A 20,706-nucleotide genomic window follows, 5' to 3' on the forward strand; every position below is an offset into this window, starting at 1 on the left:
AATGCTGAAGCTCCAATACTTTGACCATCTGATGCAAAAAACAGACTCATTGGGAAAGACCCTGATGCTGGGAAAGACTGAGGGCAGGAGGAGAAGGGCGTGACGGAGGATGAGAGGGTGGGATGGCATTACCGACTCAGTGGACGTGAGTTTGAGCAGAGTCTGGGACATAGTGAAGGACAGGGAAGCCTGGTGTGCTACAGTTCATGGGGTCGTAGAGAGTTGGACATGACTGAGTGAACAACAAAGGGACACGGTGCCTTGTCTTCCCTGCCCACCCAACATGGCCCCACACAACTGCTGAGCATCTTATACTTTGGTGATGATGCCCATGCCGTTGGTTAAAGTGTTGAAGGCTCAGTGGTGTTCCTTCAGTAGGCAGAATTTGGTTTGCTCCCCACATTGCAGTTGTTTTTCTGGACATCACATTGTCCTCACGGTCGTTCACGCAGAGATACAATTGTAGAGGGGAGAGTGGATTGAATGTGCAAGGTAACAATCCTTTACTCCAGGTCCAATGGCTTCCTTTAAGCTAAAAAGAGGCCCTCCCTCAGCTCTAGGGATGGATGAGTTATTGCCCTATGGAAGGGATGTCAAATGTCAGAGGTTTTTAAGGGACTGTGGTGTTTAGGACATCACCCTGCCGTCCTAGTACCTGCCTTCTCATGTAATACACTCAGTGTCATGAAGTTTCTCTTGAGCCCTTTCTGCAAAACATTCACCAAAACCATCAGTGGTTAGGCCCATGAGGCCATTATCAGCTGAAAGCAAAATACGGTAAATCATCAACCATCACAGCGGTTTTCCAGACCAACCGGAGTTCATCCGGCACAGTGCACAGAGTCATCCATTCATTACCCCTCCGGACCTGGGGGACCTCTGTAACTTGTGAGCAGCCTCTCGGTCACCAGCTTTTCTCTGGTTTTACACAAAACCCGGGTCTATCCCTGCTCATGTTTTCCTTGCTGCTGTTTTGAAATGTGGAGCCAAAAGGGCATCACGGACTAGACACAAAATGCCGATCCCTCTTTAATACAATGTCTTTCCCTGTGTCTCTGTTCTAATGTCACAGCTCTGAGGCTCCCTGTTAGTGTAATCATAGGCCCTGAATCCTTTGATAACTGGCAGCCTGGCATAAACCCATTTAAAGAGAAGAGCTGCCAGAAACCAGGCCCTCATATTAATAACTCAAATTCTCGAAACAAATAGCAGAAGATAAGATAAACACGCAGATAACGTCACAGTCACTCATATTTCCGTTTCCTTGAGATTCTGACAGGGAGATGCTCTGAGCTGACGATGAAGTTGCTGGACTGGGCGGTGAGCGGTCTGCTGCTTGCCACCAAGTTGGCACACCTTCTCATTTTTAGGCCTTGCCACTCCCTAGAAAATATGTCCACCAAGGTGGATGAGAAGCAACTGGCATCAGCTCTGAACTTGGGTTGTTGACAACAGGAAGCTCAACAGGTGGTCCCCATGGTGAGGGCAGCCTCACCTGTCACCCATGGTGGGGAAGGCATTGGACGTGCAGACAGCATCATTCAGAGTCCCAAGGGCAAATCCGATGGAAGGCCGAGCATTCACCTAGCCATTCTGCCCCTTCTCTAATCCTATCTGTTTTTCCTTCCCCATTTGTGCTGGGTAGTTTCCCCTCATCTCTACAGAGCACAGTCCCACTCTGCTCCGTCGTGCTGTACGCCTGCAAGTTTGATGTTTTTAGACATCCTCCTCGCTTTTTGGCTTCCAGTTAGGTCCAGCCAATCTGAGCCCCCATCAGGAGACCCAGGGGCGAGGTCCAGATATTTATGCTTCCAGTGATCTGTGCACTGGCCTTGTCCCTCTCCAAGGCCACAGAAGCTATGGTCAGCCCTGTTTTACAACTACATCTGTGGTCCCAGCCTTCCCTGGGTTATCACCAGCCTCCCCTACTCTTCAGGTCTGCAGGAACCAGCGTCTCCCTCTGTTGCTGGCCCTGGCTGGTCTCCCTTCATCTCATCCACACCTCTGCCACGGTCCCTTCACTAACAAACCCATTTGCCCGTGTCACTTCTTCTCTTTCAGAACCATAACTGATGTACCAGCCCCGCTCCAAGCATGGGTGGCGAAGGGAACGCGAATGCTACTTAAACCTGTACCTTCTATCTGTCCACTGATGGGGAGCATGGGACACTGCTAGGCACAGAGAAACTCCTAGTCTTTCTCTCCAAATGTTTGGCTCCCCTCAATCTGGATTTTGGAAAATCTCCATTTCTCTCTCCCCTTTGCAACAGGCTTTCCTCCACTAGTTCAGCCTGGTGATAGAGACAAATGGAAACCTGAGTCAGATTATATATATATTTTCCAGCTAAATCATAAAACTAAAAGCTTTACCTTAAAAGTACACCTAGGACTACTGGGGGCTTAAGGGTTCAAAAGGTGGTGGGGAGCAGGGGTGGTTCTGATATCTAAAACACTGCTGAACGTTTGAAGTCTATTTTCAAATAAGACACAAAACTGAACACTCTGCTTTTTCCTTTTTAGACATTTTTCCTTAAGTCTGAACTTCAGCAGTCCCTTCAATACAGTCTAGAAATTCTGTTTTTATTCATGATTCCCCAGAACAGGCTTATGAAGAGACTGTGCTATCCTCTCTTGTCTCCAGACTTCACCCCACCCCACCCCCACTAATGTTTAGAGATAAATCAGGCATTCTGGGTTCCTTCATGGCTCAAGGACAGGTGACACGCACAGCGTTCCATGGAGTAGAAATAGAAACCATCTTGAGTTATAAAGCCACAAGTTCTTTAGAGGGAACTTTATTTTTACTCTGCTGTGACTTCTCTGCTTTCATCGTCTGAACCAGCCAATTTGAAACCAGACTCCCCTCCTTTGTTGGACATTCTTAATGGTGATTAAATATTTACACTGTCAGAGGCCTTTTTTTCCCCCACCATGAAAGCTGCAATTTGGAACATTCAGGAGCTTTAATTGTGAGGAGAGGCGCATTGACATGCATCGCCAAAATGCTCAAAGATGCTTTTCTCAGTCGCTCTGATTGGGGGGTGGGGTGGTGGGGGTCCTGGCGACAGGATAGGTGTGTGATCCCAGCAAACTAGATTTCTTGCTTAATGAGGACTGGAGACGGGGCTGTTTGAAGCCACTTGGTGGAACTGGGCTGAATCGAGGACGCCTTGAGGCTGAAGGACCATTGGAAACCCACCCACTGGGACCCAGCATTCATGGGCCTAGGTTCTCGAATGCCCAATTGTGGAGCAGGTGAGGTTTGCAGTCCAGGTTCTCGGAATCCCTTTTATGTGCCCCCTTCCTTGCTTGGTGGTATTACCTCCAGCCACCCCAGCCCCTTGGAAAGCCCAGCGTAACGATTAAGTGCTCCGGCTGTAGAGTGCGTCACCGTGAAGGGTGAGCCCTGCACCAAGGCATCTGGCCAACGGGGGGGGGGGGGCAAGAGGAACTGAAATCCAGCCCACCTGCTGCTCATCCTCAAGGAAGAGAGGCTCTTTCTCTTTACAAAGACTTTACAAGGCTAGTGGTAGCCTTCGTCAGGCCTAAGTTCCAAATCTAGTGCCATCCCCCAAAACTATGTAGCCTTGGGTTCTCTGAGCCTCAGCATCCTCACTGTAGCCAGGAAAGAGTAGCATCTAACCTTATGGGAATTTTCAAGCATACTAAATGACACCATCCTCACTACCATTACTAGTACCAGGGCTCTAATGCTTTGCTAACCCATTATCAGTCTGCTAGAGCTGCCATAACAAAGCACCACTGACTGGCTGGCTTAAACAACAGAAGTCCATTTACTTCCCTATAGTTCTGGAGCCTGCAAGTCTGAGATCAAGGCGTGGCGGAGTTGGTTTCTTGAGGCCTCTCTCCTTGTAGCTGGCCATCTCTTCCTTGTGTCTTCACCTAGTCTTCTCTCTGTATCCAACTATGTCCAGATTTCCATTTTCCTTATAAGGATGCCAGTCCACCCTGAAGCCCTCCTTTTACTTCTTTAAAGACTGCATATCCAAATACAGTCATACTGTGAGATATTGGGGGTCAGGACTTCAACAGATGAATTTTGGGGTGTGTTGGGACACAGTTCAGCCCATAATACTCATTTTAAATCTCATCCCTAGAGGAGAATTTTCACTAGTGTTTCCTGGGCATATGCCCAGTACTGAGCACACTTACTTGAATTTGACCAGCACTTAAGACTTAGGTCATCTTCTGGCTCTAACCATCATTATTGTCAAAACCAACTAGTATTTACTAAGGAACTTCCCTCTACAGGGCTTTGTGCTAAGAGCTAGTGATATACTTGGTACCGTCATCCATTTTTAGCAACGGGATATTCTTTCAACAAGACAGACCTTTCCATGCCTCCATCTCCTTGCATACACTGTACTTCTCATCTAAAACATCCTCTCCCTGGGACTTCCTTGATGATCCAGTGGCTAAGACTCCACACTCCCAATGCAGGGGACCCAGGTTTAAGCCCTGGTCAAGGAACTAGATCCCACATGCTGCAACGAAGACCTAGTACAGCCAAAGAAATAAATACATATTTAAAAGGAAAACTAAAACATCCTTTCTCTCGTCTCTGCCTTGCAAACTCCTATGCATCCTTCAAGACCCAATTTAAAAGCCACTTTCTCCTGGAAGTCTTTCTTGAAAGTATCCTAGAAGCTCTCTACTAGACTATGAACTTTAAAAATTGCTTAAAAATAAAATAGAAATCAAGTTCTGATTCATCTTCATGCCCCCAGGAATGGGCACAGGGCCTGGTATACCGTAAATGTTCACTCACTTATTCTAATATAGGAATGAGTATTGCTTCCTTGCCAGACTCCCTTCTAGCAGTGTACTTAAACTTGCCTATTGAATGTGTTTAACTAATTTCTCCATTTGGTTGTGAATCCCCTTTTCTGAACTTGAACAACACTTTATCTGCCAGTCTATGAAAGCATTTAAATCTTGCAGTCTACATTATTCATTATACATTAGTCACATATATAGTTCTTCTGTTCAGCTGTGGATTCCTTGAGGTCGAGGATGGTGTCTTATTCAGTTTATCACCATATTCCCTTTATTCCCTCACACTGTTTGTTTATTTACTTGCTCATTCCTCTAACAAATACTTTCTGAGGACCTACCATGTGCTAAGCATGTGTTGAGAGTTGGGGCAGTGAGCTAGCTTGATGGTTCTCTCCCTGTGCACCTTCTTAAGCCTTGCCCAGACTCAGTGGTCAACAAACACTGGCTGAACTGCATTCTAAACACTGAAGATACTAGAGACAGGGCGTCATTCTTTGGGGTACCCACAGCCCTAGTTACAATGACAACCTAGCATACGTATAATGCATATTTACCAATTTGTGAATTCTTTATCTCTGTAAAGACAGAGAACAGAATTGAGAAGAGCAATAGCCAACTACAAAAATATATATTATTGACAGTATGGAGATGCACCCACTGAATTCAAGTATAAGTACAGCATTCAGATTATTTGTTAATTTATAACATCTTTGAAACTTTGACAACGGCTTTGTGTTGAAAAGAGAAGAGTCTTATACTGTAATTATGTTAGACAAGCTTATAATAATTATCAACAGAGTGCCAATAATACTTTAAGAATTCCAGTGAACATTAAGATCACATTAGTATTTAAACTTAAAATTTGAAATCACACAGGTATCTAAAATTAAGCTCTTTAAAATTGAAAGTGTACAGATTCAGCATTTTCTGTTTTTTAATAGCCAAATATTCTAACAAATATAAACCCTCCTTTTCATGGTGGAAACCTCTATTTATAATAAAAAACTTTATCTAAAATGCTCAGTGGACCCTTTCTAAATCCAGTGAGAGTTTAAATAATCGCCACTCTTTAACATATCTTGAATGATATTCTCTAATTTGTTTGAAAAATATGATAATATGCCAGATATCTGGACCCTTACAGGGTAGAGGACACACCCATCAACAGACAAGTTTTCAAGGGTATATCATTCCATTATGCTTAGAAAGAGCCAAGTTTTGATACACGCTAGGATTCCCCCTAGTGGATATAAAAGGTACTTGATAAGAAAAAGTAGATACTACCTAAGGGGAGTTGCCAGGTGCTGTGGTTTACAAGCTTTCTTTCATTCCTTCCTAGCATCTGTTCCCCTGAAGGTGGAAGGATGTCACCAATTAATGGAGATTTGGACTACCACTCCTCTTCCTATCCAGTGTCCATAGTAACTAAGGTATCTGCCTGCAGGCTTGCAAATGCAGCATGAAATTACAGTCAGCCTTAGAACCAAGCAATAAACAACATTCTTTAAAACAACAGTACCTGATTTCCATGACAATCCCCCAATCAAATTCTCACTGTAACTGTTTGGGTCCAAACTGATACGGTGCCTTAATCCAAATCATGAAAATGACTGGCTCTTTTCAGAGAATCTATTAATGTTAATAACTATGTCAGTGGTGGACAACTACTTTAAAAAAGTGCTTTTGTGTGTTGTCCAAATAAGATTTTCTGGGTGTCAGTTTTTGTCATGTTTTTGGAAAAATACCCACTACTTGCCATGTGGAACGTTTATGAATTCATTCCATCCACACTTGTTGATTATAGGCATAGCACTACATATCAGAGGGAAGGAGGAAACAGATCTGAATAAGACACATTTCTCAGCCTCTGAAAAGCTGATAATCTACTCTGACATGTCAATTTTTTGTCTCCTTTACTGGTCCCCACTTTCTATCTACCTCTTTAAGTGATGGGTTGGGAACCATGGTAACCATATTTATCTGCCCTGAAAGCTTTACCATCACTGTTCTTCGGTAATAGAACCTGTCGCTATGTCCCACCCCCAACCAGATGACAATGTGAACTCATGACATGTGACCTGGGTCTGGCCAATCCAAGTGCTCAACAGCTGGCAACAGTGTTTGGTCTAAGGATAGGTCATATGACCCAAGCAAAGCCACTCAGAGTTATTCCTAGGGACTGTTAGGAAAGGACAACCCACTCCAGTATTCTTGCCTGGAAAATCCCATGGACGGAGGAGCCTGGTAGGCTACAGTCCATGGGGTTGCAAAGAGTTGGACACGACTGAGCAACTTCACTTTCTTTCTTGTTATAGTGTGGTGAGGGGAAAAGAGTCTTACTGGGATGGGTATTCTGGAGCTACCAGTGACTTTATTCTCCACCTAGCAGAAAAGTCCAGTCTGAAATTGGAGGCAGTGAGGTAAATATTCAAAGAGAAGCAGACATAAGACAGACAGACAGACACACACACACACACACTCTCTCTCACTCTCTCTCTCACTCTCTCTCTCTCTGAATGAAGCCCACTGGGACTGAGTTCTCAGTCTTGGTCCTTTGACTTGAGTTGGCTTGGGTTGAGTTTCTCTCCCTTGCTCCGTGTCTGGCCCTCTCTTATCCCAGCTCTCTTCTTCCTGGTCAGTATCACCAATATTATCTGCTGAAGACTAAATTTCTAGATGAGAGTGACCTCTTGAGCATGAGATCTATGTGTCTAAATGCCTCCTGGTCATCTCCCTTGGACATTCCACATGCATCTCAAACCAACGTTCTTCCACCTTTCCCCCACATATTCTCAGTTTCAATGGATGGTGCCACTGTCCACTCAGGTTCTCAAGCCAACAGCTGTAAGTCATCCTGGATTCTTCCGTTTGTGTATCTCATCAGCTAGCAAGACCATGTCCATTCATTGATTTTTATCTCCTCAAGATTCCTCTTATTCTAGATCCCTTCTGTTTTCTTATTCCTCCTCCTTAGCGCAGCCCCTCATGGCTTCACATCTGGGCCACTGTAGGTGAGGCTGGTATTCCTGGCCTCAGGCTCATTGTCTACCCCTCCCATCCAACTTTTGCATTGCCTTCTCATTCCTTTCCAAGATGGAACATTGATGAGGTTTCTTACTGTTGAAAAATCCCTCAAAGTCTCCCCATTGTTTCCCAGTCTTTTTATGTCATGGTCTCACCAGATTCCACCCTGCTTGGATCCACCTTCCTAGAGCCACACGAGGCTTCTTGCTGCTGGAGGTGATCAGTCTAAGGGCTCCAGCTGCCAGGCTCTGCCCAGTAGTCCCAAGGACTGAGAGGCAGGGAAGTATTTCAATGTACCATATGCCATACTTCTCGGGAAGCTCTGGCTTAGAAATTAATGCTTACACTTCTTGTGTGCTAAGTCGCTTCAGTCGTGTCCGACTCTTTGTGACCCCATGGACTGTAGCCCGCTAGGCTCCTCTGTCCATGGGATTCCCCAGGCAAGAATACTGGAGTGGGTTGCCGTTTCCTACTCTAGGGATCTTCCCGACCTAGGGACTGAACCCAAGTCTCTTACGTCTCCTGCACTGGCAAGCGGGTTCTTTACCAGCCTTGCCACCTGGGAAGCCACGAAAGGTCCCTGACTGCCTGTTTTTGCAGCTCTGTTCCCGTCCCTTCATGTACACGTGTAACTGTGCCCTGGGCTGAGCTAACTGGAGAGCAGTCGTGCAGGCTAGTAAACCTGAATTCATGGACATCTGTGGGCACTGGTTGATATGCCTGGGGGCTTTGGTTTGGTTTGGTTCTGCCTAAAGGTGGAGGTTGAGGCTAGGCTTCTGTGGAAAGACCCTAAGAAAAGCAGATGAGAACAGTATGCCTCCTCTTTCTCAGACAATTTCTTGTGGAGAGCAGGGGTAGGCAGGAGCTAGAAGGTATACTTTGACCAAAGGCCTATGATATTCAAGGCATTCACACCATCTTGGGATCTAGTGATAGAGTGAAACAGAGGCAGAGAGTCAGACTTTCTTGCCAGCTTTGCAGAGAATACTGTTTAAGCATCAGCGGAGATGCAGAGTAGTAAGGAGGAAGCCACAATCAAAGATGTTCTCCTGGGGGCTCCCAAAAGTGACTGGAGAGACTGAAGAAGAAAGGAGTTGAATCTAGAGTTATACAGATTGAGGATGTCAGCCAGGAAAACTCAGCGGCATTAGCCATGGGATCACTGGTAATCACTGCAGAAATCGGTGCAAAAAAATGGTTTACAGAAGTTATGCATACAAGTTACGATGTGTTTAGTTATAAGGGGGAAGAAAAGTCTAAATACTTGTAGCACGGACAAGTAGGGGTTAATTTTTTTCCCCTACACAAGGAGTCCAGTTGCCAGGATTGGTTGCTATTCAGTGTTACTATCAAAGAGCCCCCCAGGCTCCTATTATCTTTCTGCTGTCACAAGATAGCTGCCACAGTCGCAAACATCATAACAGGTTTCTAGACAAGAGGAGAAAGCTAGTTTTCTCCTAGCAAGACTGTCTTTCTATGTCCAAATGCAAGGCCCTGGGCTGACTTCCCCTTCTATCTCATTGACCAGAAAGGTGGTTATGTGCTCACCCTGGACCAATCACTGGCAAAGAGAAAAGGAATGACCATGCTTGGCGCCTGATTGGCTCATGAACTTGGTGGGTCTGGGGAAGGAGCTTGCCTTCCTTGAGCCCACCCCAGATTGGAAACTAAGGTGTTATTAGGAGGAAAGGAGGGAAGGAGAGGAGATGGGTGTTAGGTAGGTAAAGAATGCTGCTGCAATACTAAAGAATTTATGGTTTCTCATTCCCTATTCCTATTGGCTAAAGTCCTACTCATCCTTTGGGTTCTCCCTTTTAGCATCTTCTGACTTTTGTTTGCCAGAATTGACCTTCTCTGGTTTCACCAACATACCTGATTGACACCCCAATCTTGGCTCTCATTATACCCCCATTGCAATATGTATTGGTCTGAGGGCTGTCTGGCTTTAGACTCCTTGGGAGAACTAGTTATATTCATCTTTGTCTCTAATGTCTAGCCTGATACCTGGCACATAGTGTTTAGTATTTGTGGAATAGATGTTGCATAAACAAATCTGAGATAGAAAATAATCATGTTAGCACTGGCAACTTCAAGCATGAAGACCCACTCAATATGCACAGTTGACAGCTGTTCAATTCAGCCACACCTACTTACGGAGGGTCTATTGTCTGCCAAGCACCAGAGGCAACCGAAGAGAAGGACAACACAGGGTCCATGGACTCAAAGAGCGTATGCACTGCACAGATAACTAACAGTACAAAATAGCATCTGATAAGCGTCTCATTAGAGCTACAGGAGTGCAGTGAAGGCGGAGCCAGAACACCCTGGGACAGGGAATAGCATAGTAATTAAAATCCACAGGTAATCCCCAAATCTTAATTTAATCAATGATTTCAACCTCTGCCCATCAGCGACTCCTTAGCGAGGGAGGAAAATTGTCAGATTTGAATGTCATTTCCCCTCGTGCCCTGCCTATCTTTCAGTGCACCTGTGACCCACAGTAAAAGAACCACACGGTAAACAGCCAAAGAGGAAACCAGGAAGAAAAGGGGACCTTGGTAATTCACAGCTCAGACAGTCAGCTCATGAATAGCTGAAAGCTGATGCAGTTTTCACCAGCGATTTGAGGATCAAATGATTCCATATTTCACAATTGAACGGCATTTAAGGTTTTTGTTGAGGTATGTTATTGGGAAAGAGGTAATTAAAACCAAGTGAAAAGCACAATGAAACGCACTCAATGATTAATTTCATAGGCCCCTGTCTTCATGGAAGCTGTGCTTTGGCAGTGGGGAATACTGAAATATCCTCAAGCGAGGGGCACAATCTCCTACAGGGCTCTTAACACGTTTTGTAGGCATGGGAGGCGGAAGGGCATGGACTTCTTTGAGGACCTAGAGAAGTCTACTGACTCTTCGCACAGTCGTTTTAAACTTCAAAATTTTTTAAATTAAAAAAAAAACCACATAGGATTAGAAAGAAAGTCAACTATGTTGAAACACAGTTATGAAATAATAAAATCATGACATGATAACAGATGTGCTTTTTTAGTAGCCTGTACATAACAAGATCTAGCAGCACCTTTAATATGTAATCATGAGGTGAAGTAGGGATGCGTGTGAATCAACATATTGGCAACAATTGACACGTGATTTGAAAAGATCTGTGATGTCCCTTGTTGACAAAGTCACAGGCTCCTCTATTACTGTTCTAATGTGTTGCCCACGATTGTCATGGAAGGAAATGCCGAATTTCAGTTCGAGAAAATAAAGATGCAATTTTGTTTCACCATCCGAGATCACAGACCCCAGTTAAAACCTGCTGTTCCGAGACCCTTCAGCCACCTGGAGACAAAGCTGAGAAGCAGAGGCAGTGTGTGTTTCCCTGCTGCCAGTGGACAGGGGTGCAGGACGCATTTCCCTCCTCGAGTAATTTATTACCGTTTATAATTCCGCTCCTTAAGAAATTAGGTTCTTAGGGAGACAGACTCAAAACCAAGAAGAGAAAAAGGGCCCTTAGAGGATGCTAGTTGGAAAAAACCCTTATTAAATTCACTCCCATTGTTTCCTTGGAATGTGGTTCTCTAACACTGATGTTCTTGTCTTTTCTGCTGATTTAGGACTTGCTGGATCCTTGACAGCCTCTCCTGGTATTCTTGTCTTATCAGATGTGGACATCTCCGACACAGGCAAGATAAATTCCCATCCTCTGCCTAGAGAAGCAGTTGGCCTGCTCACTGCATTTCTGAAAATGGATGAGTGGCTAGGCCAGGTCCCTCTGGAAGGGCAACTTTGTGCCCAATAAAATACAAATGCGGAACTCCTGAAATTGTGTGTGTGTGTGTGTGTGTGTGTGTGTGTGTGTGTGTGTGTGTGTGTGTGTGGGCAAATACCAAGCTGTAACCTTAGCTGACCCACCCAGTTGCCTAGGGTCTGGTGCACAGTTCCCCTTTCCTGTTTATTTTAAATCCTTACCTAAACAAGAAGAGGAGGTGGGAGCGCAAAGGGAAGTGTCCCAACACTGTTGGGAAGGGCGGATTGCTATTTTATTGTTGCAAAAATGAAGTTCTCTCTCCGCTTAGAAATAAGCACACCAGGCACCAATTCTCTTTCAGTAACTACTGTTTCATTCTCTTCATAAATGTGTCTTCAAAGGTTAGCTTCCACCTCTGTAAAATTTTTTTTAAAGGTAAAAGTATATTTGGTGGTAATCCTATATCTAAAAACTGGTAGATAATTAAAAGAAAAAAAAAACAACTAGGTGATTTGCAGGGTGAAAAAATCCCTGTCCTGAGACAGACTTATGGGGCATCACATTCCAAAATCCAGAGTTGTTACAGCTTCACATTTGACCGGTGACTCACTTACTATTTTAAAAACAAACAAAACAGTAGCCTAAAGTAAAGAACACATCTGCTGGGTGGTCATCTACTTGAATGTAGGTCATATTTTTCCCAATCAGCAGGCACAGAATGAATCGCTTCTTCATTTGTATTGGCATTTCAATTACAAGACAAGCAGAGCATAAATCCTACCCTATTACTACTCTTTGCGCATGTTTCTTTTTGATTTTGAATTTTTGGCTCCAGTCTTGGCATCTCTAGGGTCTTTCTGGACAATTATTAGGCTCTCAATAAACATTTACTGAATGGGCTGTAATTAAAGAAGGTGTTGCTAGCTAGGGAGGATACAGCAAATGATTTGTCTGTAAAACCTGATCAGCAGTTAAAAGATTTTCCACAACCAATAATGAAGAACAGATTTTCAGAAGGGTCTAAATGGGCAGTGAACAGATTAGAAGTGAACAAAATGCCATCTTCCAGGAAGCGGCTGGAGTTTGATATGTCATGGTTGAATAAATTACTAATTTTAATATCAATAGTGACCGTGACTGCTCTCTGCCTCATGCAGTCTCCTCCTCTGTAGAATGGAGACATGAATGGAACGTCCATCAGGGGTTGTTATGAGGATCGAATGAGTGAAAGCATGTAACACACTTACCCTAGCACCTGCTTATCATGTTAGCTATTGTGCCAGGAACGGTGTTCAGTGCCTCTCATACACTATGAGTAGAAATTACAAAGGATCCAGGAGGAAGAGAAACCTGAGGAGCTGGGGAGAAAGAACAGGAAAAACCTATGTTCTAGAGGTTTTCAGTTCATCTTTATATTACCGTCCTTGCTGCTTGGAACAAGGGTCCTCAACTCTGTGGCGGGCTCCCTCTTATATGTCTGGGTCTCAGCATCTGCTCAGACGTGCCTCTTCTCACTCACAGTCTAAAGTAGGTTCCCTTATAGTATTCCCTCTTTCCATTTAGAGCATTTAATATGATGTGTAATTGCACATGTTATTCTTTGTTTACCCAACTCTGAGTGTCCCCACTAGACTGCTCATTCCCTAAATGCAGGAACTGGTTGTGTTACCCTTTATCCTCAATTCCAAGCAGAATGCTTAGCACCAACTAGAGGCTTGGTGAATGCATGAATGTATCAGTGTGCTTGTTGTGCACAAATGGAATAAATGAATGAACAAATGAATGAATGATGTAGGAGGTTACCTTGCCAACAAAGGTCCGTATAGTCAAAGCTATGGTTTATCTAGTAGTCATGTACGGATGTGAGAGTTGGACCATAAAGAAGGCTGAGCACCAAAGAATTAATGTTTTCAAACTGTGCTGTTGGAGAAGTCTCTTGAGAGTCCCTTGGACAGCAAGGAGATCAAACCAGTCAATCCTAAAGGAAATCAACCCTGAATACTCATTGGAAGAACTGATGCTGAAGCTGAAGCTCCAAAACTTTGGCCACCTGATGCAAAGAACCGACTCATTTGGAAAAAGACCTTGATCCTGGGAAAGATGGAAGGCAGGAGGAGAAGGGGACGACAGAGGATGAGATGGTTGGTTGGATGGTATCACTGACTGAACGACATGAGTATGAGAAAACTCTAGGAGATAGTGAAGGAAAGGGAAGCTTGGCGTGCTGCAGTTCATGGGGTCACAAAGAGTCGGACATGACTTAGCAACTTAACAGCAAAGGAGGTTACCACTGCCAGCATGGCGTCCACTTGGTCTTACAAGATACTTGCCTCTTGAAAGCACACCCGTGCTTAGTAGAGTGACCCTCCAACACACACAAAACTACAAAACAGACTGTAATGCTCTCTTCTCTTACAGCTTCTAAGATCCTAGGAGTTGTGTCTCTCACCTCCAGAGAATTTTGAACCAGCCATATATCACCATATACTTCCTCATTTTGATCAGCTTTACAAAGAGAAGGGGTGAAGATGGAAGGGGAGGGTCCCTTGATAGCAGCTGGGGTGTAAAACTGGAGGGAAAGATAAAATTTGAGGGTCTATCAGCCTTTTACTAAGAAACACTTCCCTTTTGAAACTTCCTTAGGAGGCAGGAAATACATGCCAAAACCTCAAAGTTTTGGGTAATCAACAACACCCTAAAATCCCCCAACAGGGTTCAGACACCCAGGGTGAGACACAGGAATGGACCAGATGTCTTAAAGTTAAAGGCCAGATATGGAGGAAAGGAGAAACAAAAATGGAATCCTCAAGCTGACCTCCTTCATTTATCGGGAAACACAAACAGAAGTTAGGGAAGGAAGGCAAAGAGAAAGAGGTGAACTCTTCTGATCTTACAGGGTAAAAGCAGAAAATAAGTGGCCCTATCTGGAAACTGACAAACAGGAAGCCAGACTGCCTTTTACGTCATAGTCCAGAGTGTGCATGGAGCCTGCCCTGGGGGAGATGGAGGGGCTCCTGAGCCAGACTCGCTTTGAATTTGCTGCACAAGAAGTGTGAGAGTTGCATCAGGGCCACCAAAGTTTAACTTCCTCTTCCCTGTATCTTTATCAGTCCTTTGCAAAATCATGATCCTTAGTTTATTTCCTTTCCTGCTATGGCCAATTTGTGATGCACTGAATACACAGAATGTAATTAACAGAAATGAAACCATCTGTTTGTCCGAGAGGTAAAATTATGAAGTTTCAAAAGAAAAGAAAGTATTGTGAATATCTCTGAGTATCTGTGTAAGTCTATAATAAGCATATGGTCTTCCCTGGTGACTCAGACAGTAAAGAATCTGCCTGCAATGCAGGAGACCTGGGTTTGATCCCTGGGTTGGAAGATCCCTTGGAAAAGGAAATGGCAACCCATTTCAGTATTCTTACCTGGAAAATTCCATGGACAGAGGAGCCTAGCAGGCTACAGTCCATGGGGTCGCAAAGATTTGGACACGATTAAGTGATTAACACTTTCACTTTTCATAATAAGTATACAGCTCGGCTTCAATAGCAGCCAGGTGTGTGTGTGTGTGTGTGTGTACAGCTTGGCTTCAATAGCAGCCAGGTGTGTATGTGTGTTGCTTGAAATGAAAAGTAAGTGGGTAGTATCCGTCCTGCATTTCATTTCTCCAGTTAAAACCTTCCCACCTCAAATGGCTGTGGGTTTACTCTGAGTATTAGCTCTGAGGTTGGCAATACACAACTTGTGTACTTCTGCCTCCTGATTCATGCCTGGAACTTTCTAATTGCATGGCCTAAAGGTCTCAAAACAGATAAAACTGAAGTGAATGTCTAAAATTCTTAGGGGCTCTCACCAGCTATTTTGGAAATAAATATAGCTGCTTGCAGGCGAGCTTCTATTTGTCCAGAATTACCTAGCCAAAGTGGAAGCTGCCCACACAATTACACTCTAGTTAAAGTATTTTGAGCTCCACCCACTCCCTGACTGTTTTTAGCATGGTGTGATGGAGCAAGCTGGCCATGAGAAGCCATGTGGAAATGTCTCCAAGTGACTGAACCCCAGGCCTGTTTGCAGGTGGGGCCTGACCACTAGATGCCAGCTCCCTCCTGCCATAAATACACAGATTGCTTTTCAACATTCTTTCACCCAAGCTTCCATGCTTAAAACTAATAAAAGAAGGGCAGGCCTCCTATCTCTCCTTTTTACAGAATAGGAAACGGGCTCAGGGAGGCAGCCGTGTGGGAGAATCAGAATGTGAGTGTCCTGATTCCTGGTCCACCATTCTGCAAGTCTCAGCTCTAGCACTGGAACCATCTAGGGAACTTTGAGAAAAGCCAGATGGCTTTCAGGCTCAAGATCAGCTTCTCAAGGGATGGAACCTGGAATGTGTACTTTGTAAACAAGTACCATAAATTCAGATAAACAGCCAAAGTTGCAAACCCTTAGTGTAACATGTACTTAATTGGAACACCTAAGACAAATAATGTGAAAATGAATTTAACTGAAGCATGAGGAAAGACACCTCGTCTGTTCAACTTAGGAGTAAATCCTACTAGAGCAATACTACTGCGTTGCATATTGTATCGTGTATAAAGGCGCCTGCTGGAGTTGTGTAAAGGGTAGGATGTCCTTGGAAAGGTATTTGTTAATAAGACCCCAAATAATACAGCAAGAATCCAAGAGGGATCAAGATGGTTGAGGTTCTGGGAGGCAGGTATTCCACCTAAACTCCCCTCACTTATCCGCGCTTCTATAGTGCCAGAGAATGAAATAACATGCAGTTTATCCAAAATGGCTCCCCGTAGGTCCAAAAGCAGAGCCTCATTAAAGACACTGTCAATCTGTTGGGCTGATATGGTCTTCTCTTCTCTTCCAGCCATGTTCCCTTTCTAATCGTGGCTGAGTCAGATTTTCCAATGGTGAGGCGTTCGGAGCCAGAACATCAGGCTCTGGTCCCAGCTCTCTCGTTGCCTGCTCTGTGATCTTGTCAGCTGAATCGACTGTCAGTTTTCTTATCCTTGTCATGGGGAGTCTAACTCTTCTGTATGCAGGACGCAGTGGCCTGTGTGTATGCTCAGTCGTGTCTGACTCTGCAATCCCCTGGATGATAGCCCGTGAGGCTCCACTGTCCATAGGATTTTCCAGGCAGGAATACTGGAGTGGGTTGCCATTTCCTACTCCAGGGGATCTTCCTGACCCAGGGATCGAACTCACATCTCTTGTGTCTGCATTGATAGGCCCGGATTCTTTACCACTGAGCCACCTGGAAAACCCTGTTTCTACAAATACCCCAGGATCGAGAATTATTACTGTGAATAGCTCATCTGTATTCCTTAGTGCCAAGTGGGGCAAGTACATTCTGTGAGGCCCTTATATCCTTAATATTCCATTTATTAGAGGCATAACCTCCTGCCCATCTCTGTTATGAAAACGTTTATGAAGCACTGGGTCTCCTTCCTTTAACCACCAGAGCCAGAACACTCCAAAAGTTGAAGAAAGAAGAGAAAGCTAGGTGACTCAGGTCATGACAAGAGATTGGGAGAGAGTCTGGTAGTAGATCAAACTGATTTGGGACTGAGAGAAGGTCCTGAGCGATGGGGAGAGTGGCCAGGCTCTAGGCTCCCCAGTATAGTAGCCACTAGCTGCGTGTGGCTATTTGATTGAAATTAATACAACAAAATAAAACTTAAGACGCAGTTCCTCAGTCACACTTGCCACATTTCTAATGCTTAATCGCCTCATGTGAGAGTGACTACCATTATTAGTGTGAACAGAGAACTTGGTGATCATGGCAGAAAGTCCTGTTAACAGTAATGTTCTAGGCCTTCTGAGGGGTGGCCTGAGGTTAATCTTCCCCCATAATGGGGCCAGATTTCACTTAGAGAACAGTGTTCTAGCATCGGTGCCCTGGGAGGCCTGGACAAACTGCGGTAAGTCACTGTTCTTTCTGGCTTGCCCCTTCCCCTCTCTGATTCAGCCTGGGAGGCATTGAGGGGGCCCCTCACTGGGTAGAGCCAGAGCATGGAAGCCCTGGATAGGACTCTCTGAGCTCAACAAGGAGAGTGAGGACCTTCCTTGGACTCTTGGGTACAGCCAGGGGCAAATGGGAAACCTTTGAAGACCAAATTATGATCATAAAGAGCTTTCCTTCACATCCCAGTCCTGGAAGGACACTGGCCAAACTCTGCCAGCTCCTGTCATATCTCTGAGCCATTCAGGACCCACAGAGTAGAGCTGAGTGGGAAGAGAAGCCTGGAAAAATCAAAGCAGCTCACCTGGGCAGGGCGCTGGAGCCCACATCGTCCCACCCCTTCTTGGGAACCAGCCAGCTTGGTCAGCACAGCACCAGATCTTCTTCAGAAGGTAACAGCAGCCACTAACAAAGCTGAGCTGCTGAGAATCCTCTCTTTCCCCAGACCCTCACCTGTGGCTGAACTGAAGGTGAAGTTCAAGCCAAGTTCTGCCACACTTTCACTTTCAGACTAAAATTCTTTAGTCACACAGGCATAAAACCTTGAAGAAGTAATCCTGCTGGAGTTCCAGCTCTCTGTCCCTTTTGGTTTCTGAGGCTGTATGCCGTGCCCTGCAGGCACCACACCATCAGAAATCCCCTACGCCAAGGTCGGAAACTGACTAGGGATCAGTGCAGGCTCAGTGGTATTGGTCTTAGGGCTTGGCTGGATCCTTATTCCCTATTCATTCCTAGTGTGTGTGGGTGCCGTGGGGAGGTGGGAAGGGGGCTGTCTCTGAACCATTTTAGCCCAATCACATGTCTTTGATGAGAGTTATTTCTAACAGGCATCATGCAAATTAACAAGTCACTGCTGCTGCTGCTGCTGCTAAGTCACTTCAGTCGTGTCCAACTCTGGGCGACCCCATAGACGGCAGCCCACCAGGCTCCCCCGTCCCTGGGATTCTCCAGGCAAGAACACTGGAGTGGGCTGCCATTTCCCCCTCCAATGCATGAAAGTGAAAAGTGAAAGTGAGGTCGTTCAGTTGTGTCCAACTCTCTGCGACCCCATGGACTGCAGCCCACCAGGCTCCTCTGTCCATGGGATTTTCCAGGCAAGAGTACTGGAGTGGGGAGCCATTGCCTTCTCCAACAAGTCGCTAGCTTCCGCAATAGACAACATTAGTTGTTGATTGAGATACTGATCACAGAAGGACTTCTAGCCACCTCTGAAGGTGGCGGTCTCTGACGTGGCACTGGCTGAATGCTCTCAGACTACCCTTCCTAGTCGTGTGACCACCTGGCAGACGTATCATATTATCCTGATTATTCTAAGGCAGGGGCCCCCAGCCTCCGGGCCACTGGAGCTTCATCTGTATTTATAGCTGCTCCCCATCACTTGTGTTAGGGCCCACGCGCCTCCTCCTGTCAGATCAGTAGCGGCATCAGCCTCTCATAAGAGAAGACTCTTTGTTATCCCCTGGTGATAGCCCCCACCAGCTTCTTCCTCTGGCTTCCTTCTTCTGGTCTAAGTTCAAAATGCTAACTGCCTCTAACTCTTTGGGAGACTGATTCTTCTGGACTGAACCTGGAATAATTCAATTCTTTGTTCTCTATAAGACTCCTACTTATTTAAACAACCGTCACATGACGTTGGCGTAATTTAACCTTATATTTATTTAAAACGCTTGTCATCTGATGTTTGTTTAACTTAATGTTAAATTCCAAAGCCACTAGGGATAGGAAGTTCCTTGAAGAGCAAGGACAGTCTCTCTCTCTCTCTTTTTTTAATATTTCCAATGTGCAGGGTAATGCCTGACACATGGACAGCAAAAAGAGTTGCTGGATAAAAGAAAGACAACTAATATTACTGTATCTATGGCACAGAGTTAAAGCTTATCCTGGTGGTAGTTCATAGAATGGAAGATTATTACTTATATAATAGATAACATTTTTACAACCTTTACTGTAATCTAGGCTCAATTCTAAGTACTTTATATATATTCACTCATTTAATCTTTTGAAAAATCCCATGCAATAGATACTATCAACATCATTCCCATTTTACAGGTGAGGAAACTGAGGTGCTGGGGTGTTAAATAATTTGCCTAAGATCACATAGCCAGGAAATGAGAGCATTAGGATTGGAACTCAGACCACCTGACTTCAAAAGAATGTGTTCTTTTTCTTATATGTAGCAAGTAAGAAAGAAAATTAAATACTTAATGCTGCCTCAAATCCTACACAAAAATAACATATAATGTGGTTTCAAATGATCTTTTTCCAGTCAAATGGCTAAGAGGTAACAACTAATCGGTCTGGGAACTATCAGGGAATTGGGGCCACCATTCAAGCAACTGTAGCTATGGGAATCAGTTGGGAGGAGACAGAAGTCTGTCTCTGGTATCTGTTTCCAGGAAATGCATTTATAAGTGCGTGTGTGCGTGCGCATATGGGTGGGAAGGATTGCCTGGGGAGAAAGAGAAGGTTGAGAAACAGAGGAAGAGGAAACTTACAGAAGAGGAACCCTCTTTCTACTTCTGTTCTCGGGGCAGCCCCGGTCACACAAGTGCACCCACAGTGCCTTGCACCAGAGAGTCCTCATAACTGAGGCCTGTGGCCACCTGATTACTGCCATGCAGGGTGACACCCAGTCCCATCACTTTAGGGCAAACAGATGCGGAAAAGTGGAAACAGTGGCAGATTTTATTTTCTTGGGCTCCAAAATCACTGCAGACAGTGACTGCACCCACAAAATTAAATGACACTTGTTTCTTGGAAGAAAAGCTAAGACAAACCTAGGCAGTATATTAAACCTAGTGCATTACCCTGCACATTGGAAATATTAAAAAAAGAGAGAGAGAGAGACTGTCCTTGCTCTTCAAGGAACTTCCTATCCCTAGTGGCTTTGGAATTTAACATTAATTTAACACTTTGCCAACAAGTGTCTATATAGTCAAAGCTATGGTCTTTCCAGTAGTCATATACAGATGTGAGAGTTGGACCATAAAGAAGGCTGAGTGCCGAAGAATTGATGCTTTCAATCTGTGGTGCTGTAGAAGACCCTTGAGTCCCTTGGATAGAAAGGAGATCAAACCAGTCAATACTAAAGGAAATTAACCCCGAATATTCATTGGAAGGACTGATGCTGAAACTGAAGCTTAAGAGCTGACTCACTGGAAA

At 44.7% G+C, this 20,706-nt stretch overlaps 1 long non-coding RNA gene across 1 annotated transcript; it reads left to right on the plus strand.

Moving 5' to 3' along the window:
- Positions 1-8,410: 8,410 nt before the first annotated feature.
- On the plus strand, positions 8,411-11,649 carry LOC120858371. Its single transcript, XR_005719848.1, has 2 exons — positions 8,411-10,502; positions 11,441-11,649. It is a non-coding gene; the product is annotated as an uncharacterized LOC120858371 (long non-coding RNA).
- The last annotated feature ends 9,057 nt before the right edge of the window (positions 11,650-20,706 follow it).

This window comes from Oryx dammah, unplaced genomic scaffold, assembly GCF_014754425.2.
Source record: "Oryx dammah isolate SB20612 unplaced genomic scaffold, SCBI_Odam_1.1 HiC_scaffold_29, whole genome shotgun sequence".
NCBI classification, from domain to species: Eukaryota; Metazoa; Chordata; class Mammalia; order Artiodactyla; family Bovidae; genus Oryx; species Oryx dammah.